The sequence below is a fragment of the Lissotriton vulgaris genome, chromosome 3_1, assembly GCF_964263255.1.
Source record: "Lissotriton vulgaris chromosome 3_1, aLisVul1.2, whole genome shotgun sequence".
In the NCBI taxonomy this organism is placed as follows: domain Eukaryota; kingdom Metazoa; phylum Chordata; class Amphibia; order Caudata; family Salamandridae; genus Lissotriton; species Lissotriton vulgaris.
The window spans coordinates 2029693282-2029718654 of record NC_141689.1 but is presented as its reverse complement, the minus strand read 5'-3'; positions in this window follow the sequence as shown (position 1 = coordinate 2029718654).

Here is a 25373-nt window from a genome sequence, read left to right as displayed (position 1 = left end):
AGAAAGAAAAGAAGTGCATAAAGAAGGGACAGAGATGCAGAAAGAGACATAAAAGGTACAGAAAGACATAGGAGGGGTACAGAAAAAGGCAAGAGAGGTGCAGAAACAGGGAAGAAATGTGCAGAAAGAGGCAAGAGGGTACAGAAACAAGCAAATGAGGTACAGAAAGAGGCAACAGATATGCAGAAAGAGGCAAAAGAGATGCTGAGAATAGAAGAGATTTGCAGAAAGAAGCAAGAGAAGTGCAGAAAAAGAAAGAAATGTGCAAAAACAAGCAAAATAAATGCAGAAAGAGGCAAGAGAGGGACAGAGAGAGGAGCAGATGGAAGCAACAGGTGATCATTCTATGCTTGCAAAGGGCCTTCCAACACGCTGTAACACTTGTCACTGCATTTTTTGTTACGTTTGAGCTGTTGGAGCTAGAAACAAGACTTTTTTTTGTTCAAATCTACAGATTAGGGAGCAGATGACGAATTATGTGGCTAGTGCGGAAGATATATATTTGTGTGAAGTTCATAGTTGAGCTTCTATAGAAACGAGGAAGACTAAACCTGGTATTACCACTCCACAACAGACTACTATACCACGTAATTACTGTCCATAACACATAATCGCTCTGTGCATAATTCCTATAAAACAAATACCATATACTTTCTATCCTCAGAATTTCACAGCAAACCTTACCACATAATTTCACTAAGCACAATGTACATCCAGTCCACTCCGAAAAACATTTAAAACCTTTTACATTTACATTGCCAATAGCTCTAACTCTCACAAATGTGAAACCTATAACATTGAAAACCCTTCTTTAACCAGTTGTTGTGATTGCAGAGTGGTGGAGAAAAGGTGCTGTGCCTCTCTCCAGCGCTCAGGAATTCTGCTGCGTAGGGCTTACAGGAGGTACCAGGAAGACTTCTTGGCCCCCAAAGTCCTTCAAATTGGACTGCATCCCCCATCTCGTAGTCTGCCAGGAGGCATGTTTGCAGAGTGGTGGAGGAAGGACGGCATAGCCTACTAAAGACGTCCTGGCAATCCTACTCTGCAGGACTTACTGGAGGTAACAAAAGGGGTAGTTGGACCCCAAGGACATCCTTGGGGGTTGACTACGTCTTCTGTAAACTCCAGTAAGTCCCACATAGCAGGATTGCTAAGTTCTCAGAGCAGGCCACGCCCCCTTTGCCCACCACTCTACAAACACACTCCCAGGTGCGCTCTTGGATGGGGATTGAAGTCCCCTTCACTGCTGGGGGTCCTTTAGGGGCAAACGAGCCTACCTCTTACCTCCAGTAAGCCTCACACAGTGGGATTGCTGAGAGGTAGAAAAAGGCCATGCCCCTTTTCTCCACCATTCTGCAAACGCGCCCCCTGGTGCATTCTGAGTTGGAGGATTAAGTCCCCTTCATTACTAAGGGTCCCTCGGGGCTAACTAACCCGCCAGTTACCTCCAGTAAGCTGAGAGTGGTCTGAGGCCATGCCCCCTTTTTACACCACTCTGCAAATCGGCTTCCGGTGCACTGCTGCTCCAGGGAGCTGCGTTGCAGAGAGGTGTTGAGAGGCCACGCCCCTATTTGCACCTTTCTGCAACGCAGCTCTGTGGAGCTTAATGGACGTAGCTGGTGGGCTACTTGGCCTCCAGGGACCCTCAGTACTCAGGGGGGATTTAATCCCCCAATGTACAACGCTCCAGGGGGTGCATTTGCACAGTAGTACAGGTAGGGGGCATGTCCTGATATGACAAGTGTGCAGGTGCATCCTGTGGCACGTTTAAAGTTGGGGGTTTAAGACCCCTTGAATACTGTTGTTCCCTGGGGACCAACTAGCCCACCAGGTACATCCAGAAAGTGCCACAGAGTTGCATTTCAGTGAGGTGTAAAAAGGGGCGTGGCCTCAGACCACCTCTCAGCAATCAGCTCTGTGGCGCGTACTGGAGGTACCTGGTGGGCTAGTTGGCACCCAGGGACCCTCAGGATTCAAGGGGAATTAATCCCCCAAATTAAAACCCACAAGGAGGCGTGTTTGCACAGTGGTGAAGAGAGGGGGTGGGACCTGATATGACATGTTTTTGCCTATGCCATCACTCCCCTAAAACCCAAACACTTATAAATTCACCATGCACTCTCTTTGCAGCACTCTAATCATCCAGTCACTACCCATGCACTCATGCAATGACTCATGCACTAAATCATGCACTGCTACAATACCCTGAGCAGTACCGATGCAGTCCAGCCACCACCCTGTCACTACCCATGCACTCCTCCAATCACCCAGCGAGCACCATGTACTTATCCAATCACTCTGCCAAAACCCAGGCACATATAAATTCACCATGCACTGTCCTTGCAGTACTCTTATCATCTAATCAGTACCCATGTAGTTATGCAATGACCCATGCTCTAGCACATGCACTGCTACAATCCTCTGAGCACTACCCATTCAGTCCAGCCATCGCCCTGTCAGTACCAATGCACTCTTTCAATCACCCAGCCAGCTCCAATCACTCCACCAAAACCCAAGCATTTATAAATTCACCATGCACTCTCCTTGCAGTACTCTAATCTTCCAGTCAGTACACATGTACTCAAGGAATGACCCAGGCACTAACCCATTCACTGCTACAATCCCCTGTGCACTACCCATGCAGACCTCTAACCACCTACACTGTAGTGATTCACTCCTCCAATTATCCAGATTGTACCCATGCACTCCAGAAATCCTCTGTCACTACCCATGCACTCCTCAAATCAGCCATCCAGCATCATGTACTTATCCAATTACTCCGCCAAAACCCAAGCAGTTATGAAATCTCCATGCACTGTCCTTGCAGCACTCTAATCATCCAGTCACTACCCATGTACTCATTCAATGACCCAGGCACTAACTCAGGGCAAATATAGAGGAGGTTATGCTAATTACAGGGATACCCCATTACATAGTGTTCCCTAGTGTTAGTAGGTGTTTTACTGTATTCTAAGTGTTTTTTAGCATAGCACTGTCTCCCGTCCTGGTTAGTCAGAGTCAGTTACCAGCAGTACCCGTCACTAAAAAGTAGGAGCACAGGAAGACTTTCTGCTCTTCTGTTGGTTCTTTCTGCACATCTCTTGCTTCTTACTGCAGTTTTCTTAGTCTGTCTGGCTTCTTTTGCCTCTTTCTGCTTTTGTCTTGCTTCTTTCTGGGCTTTTTTTCCTCTTTCTTCACATGTCCTAACTTTGTAGGTATAGTTAGAAATTAGCATTTAAAAAACCATTGAAAATCACAACAAAAAAAACATAGGTTTCGGGCACATTATAGTTAGAAATTAGCATTTAAAAAACCATTGAAATTCACTTAAAAAAAACATATGTTTCAGGCACGGTATAGTTAGTTGGACATTTCACTCACACGAAACCATAGAAATTCCCCCGTTATAGTTAGTTCAGCTAACTATAACTCACGCCCCCGCAATGCACTCCTGATGACGTCACATATTAAAATATTTTTATCTAATATTCTGCATGTCATTTTAATTGATATATATATATATTTGGTTACCTACATTTAGCTTCCACTATTTAACTTACATTTCCAAGTAGTTTTTATACGTTGATTTGGAAATTTCAGCGATAGGGCCATATTTTTTTGTTTGGCTTCTTTATAAAAGTTCTATCGATTTTTTGTGCTGGAGATTTAAAAAGGATAGAACAGCAATATTAAGTTCATTTTTATTTGGTAAATGGTTGCAAATGTTTAATTACTTAGCATTATTAGTTTTAAAAATACTTTAAAGTAGTCATACTTACTTTTTTTTAGTTGATTTGCTTTTATTTTTTACAATCTTTCAGGTAATTATCTTCTTTGATTAGAGTGTAGGCACAAAAATGGCTTGCATTTTTCTTGTATTTATGGTACTTTGCTATTTAATAGTTTGTTTTCACAGTTTTTACTTTATTTCTGATTGGATATCTCTTTATTTAGTTTATTTTGTTTTTCTTATATGTAAAATATAGGTGAATATATAATGTTGTTTTTCTTTTTATATACTCAATAATATTTTCTACAGATTAATAAAAAAAAAAATTATATTTATAGTGTCTTGTCCATATTTGTTTACTTGATGCCGGTGCCGCTCGTGAGAGGTTTTTCACTGCCATACCTTGGTTCCTGCTACTGGAGTAGCAAAAGAAGTCGCTCTTCCCTTTGGACTTGGGTGCAGGCTCCTGACACTTGGACGTGGCCGCAGAGGAGGTGCGAGGCGCGGCGAGCGGGACTGCGAGGACCTGCATTCCTGAAACACCCGCAGCTGGTTCCTCTTCCCGCCCGAGCCGCGCCCCCTCCCAGTGCCACGCCCCCTTCCAGCCAGCTATTTACCTCTCGCGGCCCCCGCTCCGCGGGAGCCGCTCGTGAGAGGTTTTTCACTGCCATACCTTGGTTCCTGCTACTGGAGTAGCAAAAGAAGTCGCTCTTCCCTTTGGACTTCGGTGCAGGCTCCTGACACTTGGACGTGGCCGCAGAGGAGGTGCGAGGTGCGGCGAGCGGGACTGCGAGTACCAGCATTCCTGAAACACCCGCAGCTGGTTCCTCTTCCCGCCCGAGCCGCGCCCCCTCCCAGTGCCACGCCCCCTTCCAGCCAGCTATTTACCTCTCGCGGCCCCCGCTCCACGGGAGCCGCTCGTGAGAGGTTTTTCACTGCCATACCTTGGTTCCTGCTACTGGAGTAGCAAAAGAAGTCGCTCTTCCCTTTGGACTTGGGTGCAGGCTCCTGACACTTGGACGTGGCCGCAGAGGAGGTGCGAGGCGCGGCGAGCAGGACTGCGAGGACCAGCATTCCTGAAACACCCGCAGCTGGTTCCTCTTCCCGCCCGAGATGCGCCCCCTCCCAGTGCCACGCCCCCTTCCAGCCAGCTATTTACCTCTCGCGGCCCCCGCTCCGCGGGAGCCGCTCGTGAGAGGTTTTTCACTGCCATACCTTGGTTCCTGCTACTGGAGTAGCAAAAGAAGTCGCTCTTCCCTTTGGACTTGGGTGCAGGCTCCTGACACTTGGACGTGGCCGCAGAGGAGGTGCGAGGCGCGGCGAGCGGGACTGCGAGGACCAGCATTCCTGAAACACCCGCAGCTGGTTCCTCTTCCCGCCCGAGCCGCGCCCCCTCCCAGTGCCACGCCTCCTTGCCAACCAAAAGTGGGCCTGCTAACGCGCATCGCGGGACGCGCGCGGGGCGGAGCTCGGGGCGAAGACCGGGCAAAGAGCGGGCCGTTTGAGGCCGTTTGAGTACGGGAGAGCCCGGTCCGGGCTATAAACCTTGGCCCCTCTTCCATCTTTTCTGCCTCACTTCACCCAGCGGCGCACGCAGCACCTAAAGTGCGATGTCTACACGCGAGCACAGACCCCGGGCAGCTAAGGGGAAACTGCAAAATGGAACACTTGATGACTTCATCACCAGAACCAATATTGCAATTGACAAAGAGATCAATAAGATGCAGCATAGGGTCTCCATTGAGCTAGATGCTGCAAGAAGGCTCTCCCAGGAGTTGGCCAATGCCAAGAAATCCTCTTTGGGTCACTTTGCTTTTGCCAAAACACCGGACCGTACAGTGGGTCCAGCACCAAACTTAACACAGGCACTTATCCACCATCAACCAGTCTCGCCTCCCGCAGTTCTCCTATTGGAGGCCGAATCTCACCAGGAAGCCCCGACATCACTACCCAGGGTGGGAGGGCCAGATGGGCCATCCATGGGTACCCTACCAAACACAGACCTAAAGAGCAGGTGCCCGAGTACCCCCCCTTTCACTAAAGGGCCCCAATCAAAAACGGAAGCGGAATACCACCACCGCCTATTCTAGGAAAAAGGCTAAGGTTGCAAAGGCCCAGCTGCCTTCCCAAGCATTAGCCCAGCCTTCCCATACATCCGCTCCCAAGGTAAATGGCTTTCCCCCAGCCCAAGATTCTAGTCCAGTGGGGTTGGTGGAGGAAAATAAGAATCTCGTAATTAAAAACGAAAATGGTGGGGTGCCACTTTGTATAATTGAAGGGAAGGATGTTGAATTCCTGACAATTGTGTAGGAAACGTTAAAAAAACTGCTGACCCCTCTAGAACTCAGACTTTCCCGTATAGAAACCCAGCTCCTCGAGACGGAAAAAAGCATCCTAATCCTCGCCTCCCTGACCATCCCTGCTAACAAACCATCTACCCAACCATCAGCGATCAATACTCTTCCAGTAGTGGCTGCCTACGGTAACCAAACCTGTTCCAAAGCCTCGGCACAAGGTTCTTGCAACCACCAATGGAAATAGGGCAGCGGGAAGGACAAATGAGGTGCCGCTTCCACCTGTATCAGCTACGGCAGCACCGGCTGCCCCCCGGAACAAAGATCACGATATGTATGCTCACAGACACAAATACTCGAAAAACCATCAAAGGGGTTATGTTGATCTTCCCCCAGAGGTTAGACCATACGTAGTAGTGCTCACAGGGGTGCCTGAAATTCAGTACCATCAACATGAGGATTTTGGATCCCTAAAAAACAAGGTCATCTACTGGCTCAATGTGAACAGACCACTTCCCAATCACCTGAGAAGTAAAATTCTCATGGTGCGGCGTGTTCCTTGGATAGGCCCATCGCACAAACCCATTACTGGTGATTGTGTCATGGTCTCATTTGAAGATCCTAAAACTGCATACTTCATACTCTCATGGAGTAACCAGGGAGCGAATTCTCCCATTGCAACCAGATCATTAACCTACTTCTACCCCCGCGTCCTCAAGCCCAGATGGGTGGAAACTGGAATTGGGACACGTTGCCGGCACGAAATGGTGCGCAGGGGGGGGTACCGAATTTTTGGCAAGGCGCTTCTGGAGGGTGGAATGGGGTCCCTACCTACAATAGATTTGGATGCCTCGAGGATGTGGGCTGACTTCCCTATAGAGCAAATGTCACCCTGCCAGCACTAGACACACATAGCTCTTTGTTTGATCCCCCTCCCTGTTTTGTTCCTGTATCACCATCAACATATAGGATTATTGAGAAATTGTCACCGGGACACCGTTCCTTGCCATGCTTAGCCACACCTTCAAATTCGTCCCTTTTAGGAGACCATAATCAAATCAAGGGTGACAATAAGTATAGGAAGGGGCAGCCCAATGATCATCGGGAGGGGGGCACATCCACTGAACTTAAGATGGATAAAGTCACTACCACTAACACATGCATAGCTGGCTATACTGAGAAGGACAAAGCCTCCTCTGAAGAGTGCAATGTAACTCCTCGCTCTGCACCAGAGGCTATGCCTTTCTCAAATCCTAGCCAGCCCAGGCTAAGTAGGTGCAGATACCCTCATAATCCTAGAGAGGAGCGGGGGGTACCGGGTACACTCTCGATACTTTCTTGGAATGTGGCTGGGTTGGCCAATAAGATGGATTCCGAGGAATGGGCAGAATTCATAGAGGGATATGATATCTGCCTGTTCCAGGAAACGTGGGCAAGAGAACAATACCCTCGCACAGGATATGCAACCTTCGAGTCTATGGCCAAATGGGGGGGGAAGGGCAGACCATCGGGTGGCCTAGCAACTTGGGTGGGTTCCCATCTTGGTTGCAGGGCAAGTAATATCGAAACTAACACACCGGACTTGCTGTGCGTTGTCCTAGAGTGGCCAGCTGGTGAAAGAGTAGCAATATTAAATGTTTACTCTAGACCAGTTGCCATCACTGCCACCTCCGGAACGATCGAGGACTTATCTGCATTTATTGACTCCACGACCCTTTGTCCATTACTCGTAATTGGGGGGATTTCAACATTCAGTTTGAGCCCCTCCCAGATCACATGGAAGTGGTAATTAATGACGAGGATGTTCTCTCGGAGATACCCACCGTGCCGGGTCCACCTGTAAAAGCATGGTCACCCTTAGTTACACAGATAATATCCTTTACCCTATCCCATTCGTTGAGGGCTTGCAACGGGCGGCTTAAGGGAGATATCCCACCCCAGAACACCTTCAACAGACCAGGATACGAATCACGGATAGATTACATCCTGGTGCCAATTAGGGATTGGGCTAAAGTGAGGGATTTCACAATACTTAGCAGGACCGACAGTGACCACAACGCATTGTCACTTAGACTAGCTATACAGGGTGTCCCGATAGTAAACACAGATTCAAATTCAACACCCACCGACAGTCTAGTTGCAGCTTGCAACAGACGCAGAATCAGATGGCCAACATTAGTGAAGTACCCCAAGACATCCAAAGGCTATATGAGGTAGTGGTGCCCGCACTTGAAAAGGTGAGGGACCTCCCTTTACAGCTTTCCACCACCGATAAGTATAGTGCACTGGAGGACATTCACGCCGAGCTCTGTACTAATTTGGCAAAAGTATTGAACCCGGAGGTCAGGGTGAAAAAGGCTAATGGGAAAAGAGCCTCTTGGTTCAATGCTGCTTGCAGAAGAGCAAAGGCTGCCCTTTTGGAGTCCCTTAAGACACGGGAAACTCCTTGTAAGATCAGGGATAAACGATTGGCCTACAAGTCCATCATTCGTCTAGCCAAAATAGAATGGGAACAGGATAATTGGGCGGAAATGACGGCTGCCCTAGCAGTCCATGACGCCCGTAAGTTTTGGTTGATCGTCAAACATGGATCAGCCGAACCACTAGCGGCAGTAAATGCAAACATATCTGCCGCAGTCTGGGAGGACCATTTTAAATCTTTGTATAGTTCCCCCGATCAGAGCCAAGTGGGAAACTTAGCTGAACCCGCTCTGGACGGAACCCCCGAAATCCTAGCCCAAATGGACGGGTTCACCCTAGATGAACTTAAAATGGCAATTCAGGGTCTCGCGCCTGAAAAGGCGCCAGGCCTGGACAAACTCCCAGGAGATCTTTACGAGCACGAAGTAATGATCTGGGCACCGTATTTAGGACATAGGCCTAGCGACACTCTGGTCTGATCCCTTGACTGTATCTCCATTAATTTCTAAGAAGAGGCTGGCAAAGGTCTATCGTGACAGTAAATTAGTGGCTTTCTGTCGCCAGCCAACATTGGGGACACTCACGGATGAATTTCTAAAGACTAAGGATCATTATACTTTTGAACCAGCTCTGGAAAAAATGTACCCTGTTTTACTCAGAAAACTCTACTTGCAGTGGAGGCATGGGACCCTCCCACTAAGAGCACTAACTAGCAAGTGGAGAGACCCAACTACCAGCATAAGTCCGGCCTGTAGAGTGGCCACTGAATCAGAGCTCCACATGATCTTTTTTTGTCCAGCTTACAAAGCTCCTAGAAAGACATGGATAGTCCCCATATGTAGGAACATGGGGTTCGCAGAGTGTTTGGCTGCGTTCAGAGTGTTAAAGACAGACATGACTGACCACATTGTTTATGCTGTAGCCAAATACTTAGGCGCAATGTGGACGCTGAGGATACAGAGTCTTAAGGCTGGTCACTAAGTGTACTCTGAGCTTGAACCTTTTAACTGTAAAATCTGACTAAAATGAACTGTGATGTTTTAAAGTTGTATTTGTTTTTATCAAATGATGAATGTATCTTGTATCTTTTATGGTAATAATATTACCGAGATAAAGATTTATGAAACTTACTTGATATTTAAAATTTTGACATTTATGTGTGTTTCTGTTATGTAGATAGAAGGCCGGTATTATGTTGGTCTATATTATGTAAGTGACTGTAATTTATATAGATCATATTCAAAGTCAATACAGCAGTATTTTTGAATAAATGTTGTTGATATTTTATAGTACAACTGGCTCTGCATATTGGTTCAAATTTATAAATGAATTGCAGTTAGATTTTCACCCCAATGAAAAAACTTCTCCTGTTAGAAGTAGATGTACGTGTTGTTCTGTGATTGGAAAGGGCAAACAAATTGTTTCTCTAGAAAGGAACGTGTGCACATCCTCATTTCTACATCATTTATGGCAGCTGTGAGGAATTCTGCACAAGTAAATGTTGTTCATTGGAGAAGACCAGAAATCTGTGATTTCCCCTATTGCTCTTGGAATTCTTTTTCATTCATATGAAAGCCATACATTGGTTTTGAATATGTCTTTTTTCTACATGCATTGATTTCCCACCTTGAAACCCTTGGTTTTGTGAATTGACCCTTTTTAAGGCCATCATAAATGCACTCTAGTTTTATTTCCATATGGTTTCTTCACTTTTTAGTACTCATCACCACTTTACTGCCATAGAATTGTTTGATTAAACATTGACTGCCACTGGATGTCTACTAATGGTTAAGCCAGCATAACACAATCTTAAACATTTCTGTGAGCTTACTCAACTATATAATTCATAGAGCAACAATATATGTACATTTAGGACTATAAGCCTGATTCATCATGCAGAATGGCACTCGCAAAGGGCCAGATTCTCAGAATCTGGCCCTTTGCGAGTGCGATTTTTGCATTTGGGATTCATCATCCCAAATGCAAAAATCGGTAATAGCGATGTCGCAATTTTGCGAAGAATTACATTTAAGGAATCTCTATTTGAGATTCCTTAAATGCAATTCATCATCCATTAAAAAATTGCGAATTCGCAATTTCGGCCCGCTATTTACCGCGAGGTCAAACCTCGTGGTAAATAGCGAAAACTTTGGACATGTGTGTGCGCAATACCTGTTTCAATTTTCATTTAAGGGGTGCTACAGGGTATCCTTTGGACACCCCTGGCACCCTTTAAATCGCTATCTTATTTGCTATTAGCTAATTGCTAATCGCAGATAAGGAATACTCCCCATTCATTCCTATGGGCCTTTTGGCCCATAGGAATGAATGGGGAGTTATTCCTTATTTGCGATTAACAATTTGCTAATCGCAAATAAGGATTGTGTAGGAATCGCAAATCTTTTTGCGATTCCTACATGAATCCCGTTTTACGAGTATGTAATAGCGATTCCTTATGAATCGCTATTAAAGACTCGCAAAACGGGTCTTTCATGAATCAGGCTGTATGACTATTCTTTTTCAATCCTTTTCAGAAAAAATATTTAACATCTACAAATATTACATTACAAGTACATTCTTCTGCTTCAAATTATTTCAAGCATTTATCAGGACTTTAAACTTGCCACAATGCGTAGACATATGATTACGCATGGTTAGGTGATACAAAATAAGAAAAGCAGGCACCAACACCTAAATGCAATTTAACAACTATTTGTGGATCTGTGAGATTGTATTGATTTGTGTTTTCCTTCTCATTCTCAATTATACTGACCATTAAATCTGGTTGCAAATTGTAGTGCAATGAATTTATGTAAAATGCCCTGGAATTTAATGTTGGATCATGATTTTTGTAAGTCAAAATAATATTTTTAAAAGTACCAGGAAATATAGTAATAGTTGACTAACTAAGTCTGCATCACCATATGTGATGTATAATTCTATATATCCAATGTTTAACATGGATTATCAAGGTTTTAGACAGAATGCAACATATGGCTGGAGATTAAAGCCTCTGGTGCTCTCCGATAAATCAATGATTTGGCAACTGCCCTTCTCTACCAAGATAATTTCTTATCTTTTTTTTTAATTGTTCTTGGCACAGCAAAAACTGCAAACAATATCTCAAATTAATATACAACAAGATCATCATCAATTAACAATGTCCACTGCACCCAGCACCCGGATAACCTGCTCGAGTGACGCCCTGAGATACGAGGAAACGCACCTGTCCGTGCAGCGGCCGGGCTTGGCTCTGCCATTCCGTTTGGACCGCCGACCGGCCGGGCTTGGCTCCGCCGGTTGGACTCCATCTCCCAGCAGCCTCCAGGGGGAGGCGGCGACGCCATCCACCAGCGCGCCAGGCGGCGCATAAAGCTCCGGCAGGGGCTGAGTCCCTTGTCTTCCACTGCACCCAGCACCCGGATAACCTGCTCAAGTGACGCCCTGAGATACGAGGAAACGCACCTGTCCGTGCAGCGGCCGGGCTTGGCTCCGCCATCCCATTTGGACAGCCGACCGGCCGGGCTTGGCTCCGCCGGTTGGACTCCATCTCCCAGCAGCCTCCAGGGGGAGGCGGCGACGACATCCACCAGCGCGCCAGGCGGCGCATAAAGCTCCGGCAGGGGCCGAGTCCCTTGTCTTCCACTGCACCCAGCACCCGGATACCCTGCTCGAGTGACGCCCTGAGATACGAGGAAACGCACCTGTCCGTGCAGCCGCCGGGCTTGGCTCCGCCATTCCGTTTGGACCGCCGACCGGCCGGGCTTGGCTCCGCCGGTTGGACTCCATCTCCCAGCAGCCTCCAGGGGGAGGCGGCGACGACATCCACCAGCGCGCCAGGCGGCGCATACAGCTCCTGCAGGGGCCGAGTCCCTTGTCTTCCACTGCACCCAGCACCCGGATAACCTGCTCGAGTGACGCCCTGAGATACGAGGAAACGCACCTGTCCGTGCAGCGGCCGGGCTTGGCTCCGCCATTCCGTTTGGACCGCCGACCGGCCGGGCTTGGCTCCGCCGTTTGGACTCCATCTCCCAGCAGCCTCCAGGGGGAGGCGGCGACGACATCCACCAGCGCGCCAGGCGGCGCATAAAGCTCCGGCAGGTCCCTCGTCCCGCGAGGACGTGCGCGTGTCGCGCCGGGCTAAGCCCGGGCAAAGGGCGGGCCCTCTGTGGCCCTCTGGGGCCTGAAGTGGCCGGGACGGGCCACCCCCTTAATTCTCTCTGTGAGGACACCCTGCAATAAGGTAATCCTTGTAATAAATATAAGGTGCATGGTTACACGTTCACTTTGAGGATGACTAAAGTACAGAAAACCCCGATGGCAACAAGATCAACAACGAGATTAAAAACTGTGAGTACACCACTACCCACTATAACTGCCATTGATATCATGCTACAAAAAACGATTAGCGTAGTGGCGGACGCCATCCAGGACACAGAGAGACGGCTCTCTCTGACCCCAGATATGTGTTTTCCAAATCTGTCCCTGTACACTACCAATAACACACATATTATGGACGATACAACTAACTCTCAGGAATCATTATTAATGCAATCATTTACTGATCTGCCAAGGTCGCATATTAAGGATAATACATCAAAACCCCTGTTCACATGCCCTACAGGGAACACAATGGAGAGTAGCCCTTTGGTTTTGACTAGTCATGGTAGCAACATAAACTGTCTGCACACATTACCATCAGATTCTGAGGTTCAATTAATCGAGAGCCACATATCTGCCACTCAATTGGCACAGATGATAACTCCTGAACAAATAAGTAAAACCCAGCGCCATAAGAAAAAACGAAAGACAAAACACCTCATGAAAAAAACCCACTGCCCATTAGGCAAACCGAAACGTTCAATTAAAGATATGTGGCAGAAACTTATACAGGGGAAACCCTCTGCAATCACTATAACAGGGCCCCTGTTGACACCCTCTCAAGACCCGGATACATCCCAAATCGAAAAGGACAACGTGGGGAGTACCTTGGTCAAAGAGCAGACAAGGCATACAGATCAGATATCTACAACAAAAACACCCTCCCTGAGTGAAATAGAAACTATGGTTAAATCTCTCTTACAGCCCATTAGTAAACGGATTGTCAATATTGAGAAGGCTTTAGGAAAATTTGAGAGAGCACAAAATGAAGTATCCTCTAGCATTCTTAAATTGCTAAAAATGCCTAATACAACTTCTACCTTTGTTCCAGCGAGTACAACCCTCAAAGTAAATAACTCAAAAACTGTAAAAAATATCAATGACCCAGCAAACAGTACTGCTAAACAGATAGCGTTACAGCAACAGGGATCTCCTGCCATAACTGACCCAGGATTAACTCCACAGGTAGCACCCAACCCAGTGAAGGTAATAGCAACACCCACAAACAACACACAAATTACACAGACACGTGAGGATACCGATGACAGTGAATGGGCCGCGGAGGGTCACTCCTTAGAAGCAGTCATAGCAAACGCTGAGACATTGAGACACCCTACCTTACCAACGATGAATATCCCCACTAAGTCAGCAGGGGCAAATCAGCTTAAATCTACGACGGTAAAAACACCTACCCATATAAATCTTCCACCTGAGTCTAATGCATATACAATAGTCATGATTGGGGTCCCTAAACTGACTGATAATAGGGGGGAAACCTATGTGGAACTAAAAAATAAGGTCATGCAATGGCTAACCACACACAGGCCACTTCCCTCCCATATAATAGGGACCATTTCTCACGTGAAGAGAGTAGATTGGGTGGGCTCAAGATTTAAATCAACAGAGGGAGACTGCATTGTAGTTAGCTTTAAAGATAGAGGAGCGGCGAAATTCATCGCAAATTGGAAGAGTTCCTCGACAAATAGCCTGATCCGCACAATGGGTTTAAGTTATTTTTACCCACATAACACCAACGGTCAAAGGAAAAATCTCAAACGCCATTATGGTCAAGAGGGGTCTTTGGTGCCTCAAGCCCATTTCCACCCATGGGCACCCCCTTCTGTTCCTAATCAGGGGATGTTCTTAGACCTAGAACTGCAAAGATATGTACATTCATGGGAAGGTAGAGCATACAATCACCCACCTCAAGCAATGTATGAGAGATTAGAACCTGTCCAACACACATATAAACGAGATTATATACATCCCTATCTGCTTCAAAACCATTATGAGATTCCAAAATCAAACAGATATGACGCCCTGTATACCTACGATTATTTGGATGAGGTGGATTGACTGTCATCTGTCCTGCCCCCTAGTATTTTATCTGATCGGTCAAACCTTCGAGAACAATTCAAACTAATAAGTACTGATACATCAGCAAGTACTTTCGACCTCCCAAGAGTGGTATCAGACATCAATATAACAGAGCCGGTAACACCTTGTCCTGAAAACCTCTCCTCACAAAGTGCACTTACCCTCCCCATTCTTGAAGCAGGCAGCTCTTCCTCTACTACAGTCCATAATCTGTTACACAGTATTAGAAATCAACCGGCAGTTATAACAAGTCACTCTAACCTAAACTTGCACTCACCACCTAACACGACCCAAGAGTTATTGAGTGATCGTAATGACCTTAACTCCATAAAAATCTTGTCGTGGAACATTGCAGGACTGGCCGCAAAAGTGAACGACCAGACGTGGGTAGCATTTGTTAGGAAATATACCATACTGTGCTTCCAGGAAACGTGGCTCACAGACAACAATGTTTTCATCGAGGGGTTCCAAAGTTTCTTTGTCCCAGCATCTCCATCGCCCAGTGGAAGATCAAAGGGGGGCCTGGCAACATTCATTAGCCTCTCTCTCATCTCCCAGATAAAAAACAAACAGCTGGACAACAGGAACATCCAGATCCTGGAGATTAGGAAGGGTAAAAAAGCACTAACCCTGGTTAATTTTTACAACTCTGTAACGTCATCAGGAGAGTGCAATATCATCAAGCTCCAAAATTACCTACGAGATAATTTGGCAAAATCACCACGGAATAAAATAATTGTTGGTGACTTTAACGCACATATCTGTGGAAACCCGACTACGACAACCTTGGACTCTCTGGGATGCGGAAACAGGTCAGGACTTAATTTTGCGCATTGTCCGCGAGGAACAAACATGAACAATTTAGTAGATGGCCTGAACCTGAGTGTTGCAATGTCTTTGAAAGTTGATTCCTATATTTTTGAAACACCAACCTACAAAGGCTCAGAGCACGGCTCTTTCATAGACCATATACTTCTCTCTGTTGATCTGGCAAATTCAGCTTTAAATTTCAAAATACATGAAAGCATCTTTAGCGACCACAACCCAATCTCAGTGGAATTAGAAGTGGGTCTTTTTGAACTACGGAAAAACCATAAAGACCCGGGCATTTTAAAACTGATCAGCAGAAACCGCCATCTGAAATGGACCATGATAAACAGTGATACTTTGCATGAGTCTGTTAAAACGAGCTGTGAACAGGAACTCAATCTTTGTGCCTCCGACTCCACACCACCTGAATCTATTTTATCTGCTTTTGCTGTGCTAACTCAAAGAATCGATCAACTGCTTTCTGTACCATCAAAAGGCCCAACTGACCATCAGCCAAGATGGTTTGATCACGCCTGCTCAGTAGCTAGTCGAAACCTGAAAACGGCTCTCAAGAATAAGCCAAGGGACTTTGCACATATTAAATTCTGCATTTTGAATATAAATCAGCCTTGGCATCCCGCAAAAAGGACATAAAAGCGAATATCTGGGAGTCTTTGCTCGACCCATCAACTCTGGGCAATAGCTCCAAGTTCTGGTGTATAGTCAACAAGCCGATGTTTGATGATCCTAACGCTGCCAGCCTTGGAACTATCATACCCGAGAATGAGTGGATTTCCCATTTTAGTTTAATTTTCAAGAGTGATGATCCTCAGATGATACAAGCAACCAAACTTCCTGAAGAAGCATCCTTGCTTTTCACAGTCAAAGAAGTCGAAAAGGGGATCCGTTGTCTAACCATTAACAAGGCCCCGGGCCCAGATGGCCTTCCCCCAGACTTATTTAAATCAAATATCCCACTCTGGGCCCCAATCCTCACGGCGGTTGTCAACGCTGGTGTTGTAATCGGGGTTCCAAAATCTTGAGGGGCCTCAACTATTGTACCTGTTTACAAGAAGGGTGACAGAAGCAACGCAGCATGTTACAGGCCAATCTCTTTGATAAACTCAGTCGCCAAAGTAGTGGGAGGGATTATTCTAAATAGGCTGACCACGTGGGCCAAAAACAACAATGTAATGTCACCCGTTCAATACGGCTTTAGACCAGGGCACTCAACAATAACTCAATGCCTGAACCTATATCTAATTAGTGGCAAGTACACTTTGGCTAGAAATGGAACCTTAAACATGGCCTTTATGGACCTTTCATCGGCCTTTGATTGCGTTGATAGAAATAAACTTTGGGATGTCCTATTAAAAATGGGGGTTGAAAAAAATCTGATTAACTTCTTAGCCGACCTCCATAGTGATACGCGAGCAAATGTTCGTTATACTAAAGATTTGAAAGTTACCAGAGACTTCAAAATAAATCGGGGGGTTAGGCAGGGCTGCATTTTAGCGCCATTTCTTTTTAATTTATATATAAACGGTCTTGAGGAGCATCTTTTAAAAACAAATACTGATTACCCATATATAGGGAGAAAGGGCGTACCTGTTCTGCTTTATGCAGACAATGCCGTCCTTATTTCCAGAACTGCACTTGGCCTTCAAATATTACTTGACTCTTTCTTCCAATTTATGAAATCACGGGGTCTGTGTATCAACAATACCAAGTCATTTGTTATGAAGGTAGGATCTGGTTCAAAAAAGTCCTACCCCTTCTCTGTTAACGGGGAAAAAATGCCAATAACAAATACTTTTTCATACCTTGGTGTATTGTTTGACCATAAACTCACATGGGGTCCCGCAATAAGAAAGAAGAAAGGAGAAATAACAAGGACCAACGCTGCAATAATTGATTTTGCGCGCAAAATGGGAAACACACCAGGTGTCGCTCTGATGAAAATATATCAAGCCAAAATCACCACTGTGGCCTGTTATGGGAGTGATCTTTGGGGCTTTGTCCCAGTGGGCGACCTTGTAATCACAGAAAACAATTTTTTAAAACAAGTTTTGTGTCTACCAAAGAGCACAGCTAATTTTTCCACTCATGACGAACTGGGCATGCCACACCTAGGGGACAAGATTGCTGTAAACCCCCTGTTGTGTTGTCTAAATTGCTGGCTGAACGATGAAATACCATTTACCCAAAACATCCTCCTCGAAGCACTCAACTGGGAAGGGAAATTCAAGATACCCTGGTTAAAATATATCAGAAACTGCCTTCAAGATCTGGGTCAGCTGGATCTTTTCTTGACACCACAGCAAGTATCCAAGCATGACGTAACATTTGTAAAGGACACTTTTCTGTTGACTCGACAGCTTGCTAGGGAAGAGTCAGAGCTGAAAAAGGGTAGTGTGATGAGACATGTTTTAACTAAATCATGTATACAAATTGAACCATACCTATCCTGGCCCATTTCCAGATATGAGCGCTTCCTGTTGACCAGATTTCGTTTTGATCTATTTCATTTGATGCTAGCTGTGCCCAGTGGGGCCCACAGGGGACAAGTGTTGCCAACTTGCGGCTGCGACAGTAAGTCTCCGCAAGATCTGGCACACTTTTTATTTGTATGCTCCTATTATACGATACCACGGAAAATGTTTTTAAAACCTCTTTTTAAACAACTGAACTTTGTGCAAATAAGGCCAGCACTACTTTATCTCCAAATGCTGCACTGTGAAAGCACTATGTTTATATGTAATTTTTTAAAAACAGCCCTGAAATTTAGAAAAAGCATGGAAGGTTAATCCCCATTTGAATCATCCTACCCCTGTAAATATGTTTTTGATAAATAGTATACTTATATTTGTCTGAGAAATTACATGCTATTTTGTGATCTCTTGCTCCTGATGAACTGTCTTTTTTAATTATTTGATCTGTATATACATGTATTTTATTGTACTTTTATGACTGTTTTGCACACAGTCGAATAAAGGAATTTTGAATTGAATAGTAATAGTTGACTAACTAAGTCTGCATCACCATATGTGATGTATAATTCTATATATCCAATTTTTAACATGGATTATCAAGGTTTTAGACAGAATGCAACATATGGCTGGAGATTAAAGCCTCTGGTGCTCTCCGATAAATCAATGATTTGGCAACTGCCCTTCTCTACCAAGATAATTTCTTATCTTTTTTTTATTGTTCTTGGCACAGCAAAAACTGCAAACAATATCTCAAATTAATATACAACAAGATCATCATCAATTAACAATGTCCAAATTATAATAGCTTTCAGAAGAAATAAGCTCATGATTCATAATAGTCTCGGAAGGCACTCCAAATTTTTATACCTAGTCTCTTTTTCCTTGCTCCTTTAATTGAAAACAGACTCCACTCCAAATTATATAGACTCAGCATGTTAGCACACCATTGATGGAAATCCGGTGGCTTTTCCTGTAGCCATTCCCTGGCGATACATAAGCGTGCTACTGTCATTGCAAAAAAAATAAAATGCCGGTGTTGAAAAAGTGAATCCGCAATATTGTCTTTTGGAATTTTTCCTAGCAGCATCATTGCTGGAGAGATAGCGACCGTTGTTTTAATCACTGAAGAAATACATTTTTCCAAATGTTCAATAAATCCCTTTAACTTAACACAGCTGTAAAAAAATATGTATCGCCCCAGCATCCTCCTCTCCACAACGAAAACATTTACCTTGATTTCCCGTTGCCCATTTTGCCATTCGCTTGGGCATGTAATATAGATCACATAATGACTTAAAAAACTGAGCTTTCAGGTTTGCCGACATGAGCCCTTCCTTTGACAAAATTAAAAGATCCGCTACGTCAATCTCCGGGTCTCCTAGAGATTCTCTCCATTTCAGCTGCATTTTTTCCAAATCATCTTTCTTAACTGAGATCAAGGATTGATAAATCACTCCAATTTTCACTGATCTACTGATTTCTTCAATGACTTGATGTCGATTTAAATTCCCACCCCTTCGATTTAAGTAATCCCGTATTTGTAAATATTTAAAAAAGTACCATCTGGGCAGTGAATATTCATCCTTGATCTCTTCAAAAGATTTACATGTCCCATTCTTATTAACGATATGTCCTAGTGTCTTGATACCTTTCTGCTGCCACTTATTAGACATAGCATCAGAAAAAATGCCTGGTAAAATCCTATATGCATTAAGCGGAGAATAATATGACACTGTTGGTAAATCCATATTTTTCATAAACCATTTCCAAACCTTAAAAGCCCCCATGGTTACCTTGAACCTTGTTCGCTTAAAATAACTCCCGTCAATTTCCTTGACCAAGATATGCTTTGCATTTGTCCCTAACTGTATATCAAATATATTTGAAATGGTTGGATCATCAGCTTCATTTACTCCTGTTATCAAAACTTTCATTTTCAACAAAAAGCAAGTAATATAATAGAGAAAAAAATCAGGTACCCCCATTCCTCCCCTTAGAATTGGCATTGTCATATATTTCATTGCCCTTCTAGGTCTCCCAGGGCTCCATATAAATTTCCCGCATTTCGATTGCAGGTCCTGTTTTTTATCTTTAGTTATTTCTAAAGGTATCAATCTAAACAAATACAAAACCTTTGGCAATATATTCATTTTTATCACATTTGATCTTCCAATGATGGTTAAATACAGCCTCTCCCATCTATCCAGAGACACCGTAATTTTTGCCATTAATGTATTCCAATTGACTTGCACTAGTTCCGTTATATTTGCCCTAATTAGAATTCCCAGATACGTCACTTCTTTAACCACCCTACTATCTTTCCAAACAATTGTTTCTGAGCAGAGGATTTGAGTTTTAGCCTCATTCAATTTATAGCCTGCTATACAACCAAATACCTGTGCTAATCGTTCAATTTCTTTGATTGCTGTTGCAGGATTGATTGTTGTCACTGCAATGTCGTCAGCGTAAGCAAAAACTGAAAAATAAAAATTCTGAGCCTTATAGGGAGGACTCAATATGTCTGACTCAGTAACTCAACAAAAGGGTTTATATAAAGAGCAAATAAAAGGGGGGAACAGGGGCAGCCTTGTCGCGTACCACGTGATATGATAACATTGTCAGAGAGTTGACCCATAACTGATATCTTTGCTACAGGCTCTAAATACAAAGATTGTATTGCTCTAATAAATTTCGCCCCAAATCCCATTTTCCTCATTAATTCCCAGAGATATTCCCAGTGTACACGGTCAAACGCTTTTTCCGCGTCCAATAAAATCAGCGCTAGATCATGCTTATGAACTGAAGCAGTGTCAAATAGAGAGATAACTTTATTGACATGTTCTACAGTCCCTCTTCTGGGAATAAAGCCATGTTGGTGCTGTGAAACTAAAGGGGTGGTACAGTCAGACAGCCGATTCGCTAAGATTTTAGAATAGATTTTATTATCAGAATTTAACAGCGAATTCGGTCTGTATGACCCAACGCAATCTGGTGGTTTGCCTTTTTTACAGAAGACTGCAATAGTAGCTTCTGCCCATGTTCTTGGGGGATTTCCCACCTGAGCTTCTCTCACTATCTTTAAAAGTTCTTTTTTAATGTCCTGATAAAACTGTATGTATATTTCGCTGGGTAGTCGATCGGGGCCAGCAGCCTTACCCTTGGCTAAACTTTTAACAGCCCTATCCAGCTCCTCCTCTGTAAATATGTCCTCTAGTCCCAAAGAATCAGTTGAGTCCACCATTTTTAATCCTTCTGCTAATGTTGTATTCCAGTTTGGTCCTGCAACAGATGGACCTTCATATAGCTCAGAATAAAATTGTTGGAAAATCTTAAGTATCTCCTGTGGTGTCGATTGCGTCACCCCTGTCGAGTCTCTCATTTGAACAATATTGCTAGCCGACTCTTTAATGAGTAATTGAATTGCTAATCTTCTCCCAATTGCTTCTCCATATTCATGTCTATCCATTTTTGAAGAAAGATATTTCCTAGCATTTTCCTCTGACCAGATACCTGATATTTTCGCCTTATCCCTAGCAACTTTATCCTCCAATGTAGTTATATCTGTCCTCTTGTAGATTATCCCCTGTGTTAACTGTATTTCAGAATGAATCAATTGCTCATATAATCTGTCTAACTCTTGTTTAGCTTTTTTTTAATCCTACACGAAAAACTTATACATTCTCCCTGGAATCCAGCTTGGGAGGCAAGATGGCGACCGCAACGGTCGCGTGAGCTAGCTGCTCTGCCGGACCTCGTGAACTTCGGCGTCTTCAGCTGGCAGCTGGGGCTCGAAAAAGCTGATGGAGGATTAAGGACAAAAACCCGCTATTGCTGCTGAATGGGGGTTCTATGTGGAGGCTGCTTCAGAGAACTCGGGAGCGGCAAAAGACAAGCGGACACTTTCTGATTTTGGCGTCGGCTTCGCTTGGAGCAGGACCAGAGCGATATTGATGAGACTGCAGCGGCTGTGCTGCGCGGATTGACAGGAGGGTGCGCCCAGTAAGACGGCACACCTGTGGTAGGAGCAGCGCGAGTGTCGGCGCTTGGAGAGCAGAACCGAGCTCGAGTTGGTGGAAAAAAACGGAGACACGGTTTCTGTTTTGAATTTAACAAATAATTGGCAGTCATAAAACTTAAGAGATGCCTCCTAAAGGGCGAAGGGGCCGGGGGCAGACTGCTCCCGGAGCAGAGATACAGGGAGAGTGCCTGAACTCCGGAGCGGATAATGCTGCATCAACACCCAGGAGGAACACCCTGAGCAAAGGCAACAACCGAGTGGAGGTACCGGCCAAGGAACTCGAAAGGGCTGGAAAGGGTAATCCACGGCAGCATGAGAAGGAGCTGGAGAGCACACTGCATGAGCCATCTAAGACTGTTAAAGTGACTAAAGGTATTCCTGAACTTTTTTATTCTATGAAAAATAAGGTGCTCTTGAAGGGGGCTAAGCATATACCATGTCAGAACTCTGATAAAGATACTGCACCTGTAGAATCTGTTGAGGCTTTGATACAGCGTATTGAGATCAGTCAGGGGCTACAAGGAGGCTCTGATAAGTTGCTGATTCAAGAGGCAGAGTTAAATGATGATGACGGTGAGGGCGCAGGTTTGCCCGAAGAGAATGTTCTGGTTCAAGAGGCTATAGAGTTAGCAGATAATGATGGTCTCCCTACTGGTAATACTTCCGTCAAGCACATTGAGAGTACAGACTCAGCAGATTTCTACTCCCCCTCAGAGCACTCCATATCATCCACGGAGGATCTTGCTCAACAGTATGCAGTACAGATGAGCATGGTTGAAGGAAGCCTTAATAGCAGTTTTGAGGTAGAAGATGGGGGCTGTGAGCAAATGAATGGACAGTCTGGACAGACTACGCTGATTGCGGCTATCACAGAACGGACATTATGAACATACAGGAGCTGCCTCACAGTCTGGAGAGGAACAAGATGAAGAGATATCACTTTAGTTAATTTATAAAACCATGATGTTACACAGAGAGGAGCATAGACAAGATAGTCTAAGAGTCCAGACCTCATGTAAAAAATTACAAAACTCTGTCAGGAGTTTGGCTAAATCTCATGCAGAGTTCTTGGGCAGAGTTACTGAGGCTGAGACGCGCATATCGACCTTAGAGGAAGCCTAATTGTGATTAAGTGCTGGTACGGAGTACTATGCTTTTTGTTCTATGTGACTGCTTAGAAATTACTTGGATCTCGAAAAGAATTGGGAAAAGTAGACCAAAAGGTCATCTACCTAGATTTTTTCAATGGCAATTAAAGGTTTAAAAATCTGTTCTCTAAATGTAGCAGGACTTAATAATGTGAATAAAAGACAGAAAGTTGCTGCTGAATTGAGGTATATCGGACCACATATTGTATGTATACAGGAGACTCACTTACATTGGTCTAAAAGAATGCTTTTAAGAGAATTGGGATATACATCTGCAGTTGCCACAGGTCAAACTAGTTTGATTAGGGGGGGTAGCTATTATGTATAAAGGCAACATGATTGTAGTAGGTAAAACTTTAGCGGACAAGAAGGGAAGATGAGCAATTGTGGAAATAAGTGTAGAAGGTAAGAAACTAATGCTTTGTAATATTTATGGTTCAAACTTAGATGACCCAGAGGTTTTGGTGGAAATGAATATTGAGTTAACTTCTTGGGCCCAACCTATAATTATTTGTGGAGACATGAATATAAATTTGACTAATACTGCTTTAAAGGGAGAGCTTGTTACGTATAAAGGCCGCAAACCAAAAGTATACAAGGCGTTGGTAAGCTTACTGCAGGACCACGGGTTGGTCGATGTGTGGGGGCAATTAAGATCACAAGAAAATGGGTATACGTTTTATTCTTACCCTCACAAAAAGTTAGTTAGACTCGATTATTTTTTTTCTCCTGTCTCAATTACCTCAGGTGCAACTATATCTGTATATCCTAGGATATCATCTGATCATTCTCCGTTATTATTAGAGATTGATATGTCACTAAATAAACCTAGACAAACTAGTTTCACATTTGATAGGAAATGAATTTTTAATGAGGAGTTTAGAGAACATATAAGGAAATGGATGAAACTATATTTTGAAGAGAACGAGGGATCTAGCTCACAGGGTATAATTTAAGATAATTTCTTATCAATGTGCCCCATGTTATTTCTTGCAATACATATTTGTATTTCATTTAGGGTACATTTGGGTCAGTCTTATAATGTGTATTTTCCCCTGAAGTAAATAATTGATGAAACAGGCCTTCTGGAGGTGCACATTAAAATAATAATTTAGATGAGCAATAAAACATGAGCACTAATACTGATTATTTGAATGCATAACATGATAGGTCATTGGTAACTGTTTTAATCTATTATAAAGGCAGATTTGTGGCTAATGACTTTTAAAAGATAGAGGAGTGTTGGAAAATCTATTCCTATTTTAATAATTAGACTGTAACACCCAGGAGAAAAGCCAGAGTCACAAACTCTGGGATTCAAAACATAACATGTATATTTGTAAAGCACACATTCACCCTGAACGAGGTATCTTGGTGCTGAATAACAGATGTTTATTTTTACCCAACTCAATGGTCCTCATTTTATCGACCTCAGATGGATGAAAGGCTGAGTGTAACTGCTGGGATTTGCACCTGTGACCATGAGATTGATCGCAGGCCCCTGCAGTGGATGCATTAGTCCACTGAGACACCAGACCCGGCCACCAAAAGAATCTCTTTGAGACAGCTGCTCTCATCCGCCTTAGCCACTCTGCAGCATTTTACAACATCTCACACCATATGTTTTCTGCCATACTCCACCACATCAGAATCCATAGAGAAGCACTCAAGTGGATCACCTCCTCCCTCACAGGAAGAACCCAAAGGGTACGCCTTCCGCCCTTCAACTCTTAACCAAGAGAAATCGCCTGTAGAGTCCCACAAGACTGTTCTCTTCACCCCAACATTTTTAATACTTACAGGATACCACTTGCCAACATCATCAGATCCCATGGATTACAGCATCTCTTATGCTAACGATATGCAATGTATCCTCTCCGTCTCAGGGCCAATTTACAACATCAGGATAGAAATAAGGTGTTGGTGCATGCTCCCTCATACTTCGCACAAAATGGTGACCAGCAGGTTCTGAAAAGGTATCAACAGCAGCTACTGGCGTGGAGGATGTCCCTCAATAATAAGGACAAGTACAAGTAGACCTAGGAACAACAGAGAGGATGCCCCACTACTACAATGATTTCAAAGTGCTGGCACTGAAGTGTAAGCAGCTCATGCAGAGAGTCGATCGGACCAGATCCCCTGCCTACAACACACCAATTGAAGTGGGGAAATTGAATGGCTGGAGATCAAGTCTATGTTCCT